This window comes from Cucumis sativus, chromosome 5 (assembly GCF_000004075.3).
Source record: "Cucumis sativus cultivar 9930 chromosome 5, Cucumber_9930_V3, whole genome shotgun sequence".
Classification (NCBI taxonomy): domain Eukaryota; kingdom Viridiplantae; phylum Streptophyta; class Magnoliopsida; order Cucurbitales; family Cucurbitaceae; genus Cucumis; species Cucumis sativus.
This window is the reverse complement of record NC_026659.2, coordinates 10,206,738-10,215,083: the sequence shown is the minus strand read 5'-3', so window position 1 is coordinate 10,215,083 and position 8,346 is coordinate 10,206,738. Positions and strand designations below refer to the sequence as shown.

The window sequence follows — 8,346 nt, the reverse complement described above, 5'->3', positions numbered from 1 at the left end:
TCTAGAAATGGATAGGATTTCTTTAGTTTTTGCTCTAATTGGTTTTTTCCTACGGATTACTTATTAGGGCAGAAGTATAGAATCTAAAATGAAGGGTTACACTTACAAGAAATTTTTAAGTAAGTTAATCATTTCTTGACTAAACAATGATGACTAATTATTATAGGAATAAGAGTTATTCTGGTGTAATATTTAGTTGAGATTGTCTCAATTCAGTGAAGGGACAATTAATCACCTACGAAGTTTTTTATCCTACCTCACTGAAGCATCATTGCAAAAATAGATATCACTTAGGATATATTAATTTTTTCCTAAATTGATTGGTTTTCTGAATGAAAAGTGCTTGTATATCTAATATAAATAAATTGTATGTTTCAGCAATTTGAAAATGACGAGTGCTACTTTGAATATGTTGGCTTTTAACTCACTCTACCCGAATTTATTCTTTCCAAAGAACGTATCGCTCTAATACCAAATTATCACACCCCAAACCGTAAATACCCTTAACCACAACACTTCTCGCAAATAACCTTATCGCGTTTGTTATATTTTTACAATAAACGTTTTTCACGAAGTAACCAACTTTTACTCGCTTAGAACACTTATCACATATTTAAACTTCAAGACTTCCTCCCAGACTTCTTCATCGTGAAACTCTTGGTTCTTATCGCAAAAGACTACTAAAACGTCTAGTCGTTTTTGTCAAATTTACCTGGACTTTCTTCTTATAGCGTTTAGACTTCTAGATTCTACTGTAAATCCTTCTTTTCTCAAAACTTCCTTGCAAATTAAATTGTTAATCGCAAAATTTATTCTGACAATAAAAGATTTTATCGCTTAATCCTTTCCACAAATATATTGAAACGCTCATTTCTATAGTACTTTTAGAAAAAATTCTACTTCCCATACTCGAATTAAAAACGGGTGTCTTATTGGGACTTAGTTTTGCTTTTGCGTCTATGTATCAAATTTTCAATACCTTGGTTTTAGAAACTTTTATCCTATTTATTTATGTTTATTTTATTTTAAAAAATTGTTGGTGCCTCGGGTCACATTTTCAAATTATTTTGATTAGTTTGTCGATTTTATGTCTTTGAAAAATCTTTGTTAACTAACTTTATAAGGATTTTTTTGTTTCTCTTTTCCAAGAGAGAGTCTTTTGATATTTATCTTTTGAGTAATGACCTTAGTTTAGTTTAAAAGTACAGGTCATTGCACCTTTTGTCTCGTTTGGCTTAAAAATCTTCAGTATCATTAGTATGGTTTCGTTAGCACATACAAGGGTTGTCATTAAACAATCTTTTACTCAGAGAATTTAAATGCACGTTAAAATGTTAAATTAATTTTTATAAATTCAATTACTAATGTTAAAAAAAAATCAATAGATGTAAAGACCCGACATTTCTAACTAAGCCAAAATCGTTAAATTAACACAAAGACTTGAGTTTACACAAAGTACCAAATTTAATTAAATTTAAAGTCTCAAGAAAACATAATTTATTTTTGTTTGGGCCCAGTTTAAAATAACCAAAACTTTCAAGAAAATAAAACTAATAAATTTCTAGTCTTTGAATACATTTAAACCTCAAATTTTCTAAACAGTCTCAAGTACGAAAACAAAACAATACGGTAAATCACTAAGCGGAAGCGAATTTAAAATGTCCCCTCTGGCGATCACGCTTCCTTCATGTCCCTCGCCGGTTTGCCACCTTTATTACCTTTGCCTGAAGAATTAAACATAAAGGGGTGAGTATAAAAATACTTAGTAAGAGACCCACTACTGGTCCCGTCAGGGGAAAATAAATTGTTAACATCCTATTGGGATACCCTGCACAGTCACAGTCTTGTGATCCCGTAGGATACACATTTCAGTCTAACGCCCCGAGGGACGTACATTTCAGTCTAGTGTTCTGCAGAAACACATATCAGTCTAATGCTCCCGAACGATGCATAAAAATTGGTGATTCCGTAGGACACCTACAAGGCACACATCCCAATAAAAGCTAACAACTTTCCCCTCAGTCCATTCTAAACATTTTAACAGTCATTCATAGTTCAGTTAAATATTCTCATTTGCATAAACTCTTCACTTGGTCCCTAGCAGTCATCTTATTCAAAATTAGCCAAAGTCAGTCTGAAGCACTTCAGTACATCAGTATAATCATAACATCCACTTCAGTCTACAAGGACACAACCAGGTCCTTTCCCCAATCCACAGAAAAACAACCATAACCATAAATCATATATTCAACCAAACAACAACCCACCAGAAAAAATACCTCCAGTTAGGGAAGCTCCTTAATCGACTAAGGTCCACGAGAAAAAAAATCCTAATCATAACCATAAGAAATTCGATTATTTTCATAAACTTTCTCTGATTTAATTTCCTCAATGAAACTCCTACACTTACTTGAGTATTAGCAAAATCGAACTTCAACCAAGATCTAAAATGTGTTGTGCGTCCAAGGGATTTAAACGCTACCTTCAATACCTTAAATGATTGAACAACAATTGAACAATTACCCAACAATAATACTTGAATTAATGAAACAACTACGAACCCACAACTTATTATTATTATTATTATTTTTACCAACAACACTTTGTCGGTTTACGATGAAACAGAGGCCACGATAGACGAACCAAAACGAAACAAGATTGCAAGAAATATTGGAGTATGAGCCGACTTGGAACACACTGTTGGAAGGCAGGGAGTCACGTGGCGGCTGAAAGGCAGGGGATCACGCGGGGGCTGGGCAGAGGGTCACGCGGCGGCTGGACTTCACGAATGGAGACTGGCGCAAACGTAGCCGGACGAATGGCAAGGTGAGAGGGAACGCGATGCCGACGACACCAACCGACGACGACGACGACGTTTAGCTTCAATGGAAGACCGAGACGATCGGCGGTCGGCTGCAGATCTGAAAGGAAAAGAAAAGGAAAAAGAAAAAGAAAGATGGGGGAGGCTATGGAGGCTAGGGTATGGGGATGAAGTAGGAGAAGAAGAGGAAAAAAAAAGAAGGAAGAAGACGGGGAAGGGTCACGCACGAGAGAGAGGAAGAGAGAGAATTTTTAATTTCCTTTTTTTTTTATAAATTATTAATTAACAATAATAACATTATATTATTATTATTATTATTATTACATTTTCATCCTTCACTTCTTTTCTTTCCCAATAATTAAATTTCTGTTCCAAGCCTTAAGAAATAAAATAACACTCAACAAAATTTAAAATTCTAAAAAATAGAGCAATCTGGTTAAAATCAATTACCTTAGAGTTCAGGGTTTTACAATAGAAGTAACATTCAATCAAACGATTGATGCAATTCATGAGAGAAAAACATAAAACCTTCTTAATATCATTATGATTTTCAACCAAATCCATGGGGTCATACCTAGAAATAAAATTTGAGAAAGTGTAGGGTTGACTCGTGCCACACTCACACTACATTGCATATAAATGGTAGTTGGTTCATTATGACTACATTGCATATAAATGGTAGTTGGTTCATTAGAACATAAGTACATTTGATTAGTAAGGGTTTTGGAATGACGACAGAAGATTAGTGAAATTCACAACAAAAAAATAGAAGAGATGAAAAGGAGAAGGAAAAGGAAAAAGAGAAAAAAGAAAAATAATACAAGAAAAAACACATCCAAAACCGCGATTGTGGTTGGTTGGTCTATTTTAAGCTCTTTGCGAGACAAGGTGTATTTGAACATTCTCCGAATTAATTGGGTGGCAATTAGCCTTGAAAAATAAAATCTTCATTATTATTTCTAGTTTTGGTAAAAGTATGCTAACATTCAAATTGAAGTGACCATCACTCAAATTAACTCTTTTCCATCAATCATTAAGAATAAGGGTGTTTTATATGCATAAGTCAATATTAATTGTAAATTGTACGAAGCACTTGATTGATAAATTTTTTCCTATACCGTCGTCGTGGAATAGGTTGGTAATCAAAACCATATTAAAATTGTTTTATTTTGTTCAAGAGTACAAGTAAGTGAATTTATAAATATTCATTTAACATTTTAGCACGTACGTAAATCCTTCACGTAAAAGATAATTTAGTGACAATCTTCGTATTTGTTAAGGAAGTTTCATGGTATTTACATTAAAATATTTTAATCGAGACTTTCATAACGAAATAAAATGTATTAACTAGAAGCTAGTTTTTATTTATTTATTTAACATAGTATAAAAAATAAAAATGATGAAGCTCGAAGAATATGAATGTATAACTTTATTCTTTCATAATTTCTTTTATTACATCTTCATTTCATATTGAATCAAATGAATTGGGTATCGGTGATTATTCTAGCAAGAGGGGAGGGTAGTTCCACATTGAGAGATGATTTTTTTGGTGGTAGGAGATTGTAAATAAGATTGGAACGTTGGATTTTTTTTGTATTGACAATAACATGATCTATGCTTCCTCACCATGTCACAACAAGATGATGATGGCGATGTTGACGTAGTGTATGCCCACATACATACTCTCATCTCATTTGGGTCGCATGTCGCTGCATTTGCCAACTGAGCTTCTTTTACAAATACTGCTAACAGCAGTACTAAAAGAAAAAATCTTGTGATGGAAGAAACTTTATTCATTCTAGATGGTTTTAAAAATGACAGTAATATGTTATGAAAGATAGGCAAAATGATTGTATTGTATTGGGTAAATGATCCAACAAATATTTTATAGACTCGTATCAAGGAACGTTCATTTTTATTTTTAAGGAAAATCGTTTGCTCCAGCCTTTTGGCTATCTATGTGCTATGTATTTTTGGATTATTTGTTAATTGTTTGTTTTTCTAGACAATTAGTATTATTATTTGTTAGTTGTTAATTTGCTTATTTTAATTATTTGGTTGTTAACATTGCTCTACCCACATCAATCTAGAAACGTGAGTGTTGAACACATACTCAACACCTAGACTATTAAAGTGGACCATAGTCAGCAGCAGTTGCTCTAGCGAATTAACTTGAAAAAAGATCGTATCCCATATTCAGCTACGATACCAGGCATAGGCAGTTGACCCATCAACACCTGGTATGACCTTCACTCAAATGTGGACATGGAGTCAACTTAGTACAATGAACAACACCAATGTTTTGCATGACAACAAAACTTAGAAAATAAACAGTCGTAACACTCGACATACTTTGCTTTTAATGCTTAGTACCTCTATTAAGATGATATCTTGCTTTTGTAAGTCATAATCATCTAACAACCACGTGGTCTACGTCTCATGCATCATAGCTTAAGAAATTGTAACATACTTATGTGAAATACATATTTTATAGAAAAAATATTTTCCGAAAACTTAAACATCTTTAATCACTTACTACACAAAGTTTGGTTTCCATTTTCTTTCCCCTATATAACGCCTACTCCAAATTCCAGAATACTTGAGTTCTCATAACACCTATTGGCAGACAAATTTCGTCGTCCAAATTTATCCTAAATAAATTACCGAATCATACACCTAGCACTAGACTTAGTGGTAAGTTTAGATCGAACTAAGGGAGCACACTAATTTTGCAAAAAAAACTAGTTTTCAAAGTAAATTATAAAGAGAGTGTAAGTTAAAGAAGCTTGATGTCAAAAAAGTCTAGCTTAAGATATATTGATCTTTTTCTATCCAAAGAATTTATTCATCGAGCTATCATCATTTGTCTATATGCAACTTTTGTGGGGAATTACTATCACTGTGCTGATTTATAATTAATAATTTACTAGAGTTGGTATTATTTTGATGGTTATAATGATAAATTTAATTCATTAACCAATATAGATCTGAAACATCAATCAATCGTTGTCTAATCCCATCTCTTAAAAATCATATGTGTCCATAAAGCAAAAAAAACAAGTTATAATCTCAATCGATCTTAAAGGATGAGAGAGACATCTTGGTTAGCTCCACTACATATAGAGTTAGGAGGTACAAGTGGTGGAGTGGTTCTTCTTTCTTTCCAAAAACTTTGATTTCTTCTTTGCGCATGTTTTCCTTTAGTTCCATTCATTATTCTTTAGCATGTTTTTCTTTAGTTCCATTCATTATTCTTGCGACTGCACGCATGAGTTGGGAAGTTGTGTTAGCCTTAAGGATCAATCGATATATGCGATTGAGCACCGACATCGCACCAAATTTTGCTTTCAAATCATTGGTTTGATACGGTACAACGTTGATCAACATTTGTATTTGCAATAATTTGAAAGCAAAATCATGATCAAATCTGGAAAACTTAAGGTCCACGACACTATTAATCACCATCTTCAAACCAAACATATCAAATTAGTTTATCCAAATCATATCCGTTTATTCAAAACATACAAGTAACTGAGTTTATAAATATTCATTTAACATTTTAGCACGTATGTAAATCCTTCACGTAAAAGATAATTTAGTGACAATCTTCGTATTTTTTAAGGAAACTATTTTCATGGTATTTACATTAAAATATTTTAATCGAGACTTTCATAACGAAATAAAATGTATTAGCTAGAAGCTAGTTTTTTTATTTTATTTATTTAACATAGTATAAAAAATAAAAATGTTGAAGCTCGAAGAATATGAATGTATAACTTTATTCTTTCATAATTTCTTTTATTACATCTTCATTTCATATTGAATCAAATGAATTGGGTATCGGTGATTATTCTAGCAAGAGGGGAGGGTAGTTCCACATTGAGAGATGATTTTTTTGGTGGTAGGAGATTGTAAATAAGATTGGAACGTTGGATTTTTTTTGTATTGACAATAACATGATCTATGCTTCCTCACCATGTCACAACAAGATGATGATGGCGATGTTGACGTAGTGTATGCCCACATACATACTCTCATCTCATTTGGGTCGCATGTCGCTGCATTTGCCAACTGAGCTTCTTTTACAAATACTGCTAACAGCAGTACTAAAAGAAAAAATCTTGTGATGGAAGAAACTTTATTCATTCTAGATGGTTTTAAAAATGACAGTAATATGTTATGAAAGATAGGCAAAATGATTGTATTGTATTGGGTAAATGATCCAACAAATATTTTATAGACTCGTATCAAGGAACGTTCATTTTTATTTTTTAAGGAAAATCGTTTGCTCCAGCCTTTTGGCTATCTATGTGCTATGTATTTTTGGATTATTTGTTAATTGTTTGTTTTTCTAGACAATTAGTATTATTATTTGTTAGTTGTTAATTTGCTTATTTTAATTATTTGGTTGTTAACATTGCTCTACCCACATCAATCTAGAAACGTGAGTGTTGAACACATACTCAACACCTAGACTATTAAAGTGGACCATAGTCAGCAGCAGTTGCTCTAGCGAATTAACTTGAAAAAAGATCGTATCCCATATTCAGCTACGATACCAGGCATAGGCAGTTGACCCATCAACACCTGGTATGACCTTCACTCAAATGTGGACATGGAGTCAACTTAGTACAATGAACAACACCAATGTTTTGCATGACAACAAAACTTAGAAAATAAACAGTCGTAACACTCGACATACTTTGCTTTTAATGCTTAGTACCTCTATTAAGATGATATCTTGCTTTTATAAGTCATAATCATCTAACAACCACGTGGTCTACGTCTCATGCATCATAGCTTAAGAAATTGTAACATACTACTTATGTGAAATACATATTTTTATAGAAAAAATATTTTCCGAAAACTTAAACATCTTTAATCACTTACTACACAAAGTTTGGTTTCCATTTTCTTTCCCCTATATAACGCCTACTCCAAATTCCAGAATACTTGAGTTCTCATAACACCTATTGGCAGACAAATTTCGTCGTCCAAATTTATCCTAAATAAATTACCGAATCATACACCTAGCACTAGACTTAGTGGTAAGTTTAGATCGAACTGAGGGAGCACACTAATTTTGCAAAAAAACTAGTTTTCAAAGTAAATTATAAAGAGAGTGTAAGTTAAAGAAGCTTGATGTCAAAAAAGTCTAGCTTAAGATATATTGATCTTTTTCTATCCAAAGAATTTATTCATCGAGCTATCATCATTTGTCTATATGCAACTTTTGTGGGGAATTACTATCACTGTGCTGATTTATAATTAATAATTTACTAGAGTTGGTATTATTTTGATGGTTATAATGATAAATTTAATTCATTAACCAATATAGATCTGAAACATCAATCAATCGTTGTCTAATCCCATCTCTTAAAAATCATATGTGTCCATAAAGCAAAAAAACAAGTTATAATCTCAATCGATCTTAAAGGATGAGAGAGACATCTTGGTTAGCTCCACTACATATAGAGTTAGGAGGTACAAGTGGTGGAGTGGTTCTTCTTTCTTTCCAAAAACTT

General features: G+C 32.6%; 1 long non-coding RNA gene across 3 annotated transcripts; it reads right to left on the bottom strand.

Annotated features, from left to right (window-relative positions):
- Positions 1-1,409: 1,409 nt before the first annotated feature.
- Positions 1,410-3,121, bottom strand: LOC116403752. 3 transcript variants are annotated; one of them, XR_004216584.1, is made up of 3 exons: positions 2,411-3,117; positions 2,280-2,330; positions 1,410-1,724 (listed from the first exon to the last, which is right to left on the bottom strand). It is a non-coding gene; the product is annotated as an uncharacterized LOC116403752 (long non-coding RNA). The 3 variants fall into 3 exon arrangements; XR_004216585.1 differs by having other exon boundaries at positions 2,268-3,121; XR_004216583.1 differs by having other exon boundaries at positions 1,410-2,330; positions 2,411-3,115.
- Between the last annotated feature and the right edge of the window lie 5,225 nt (positions 3,122-8,346).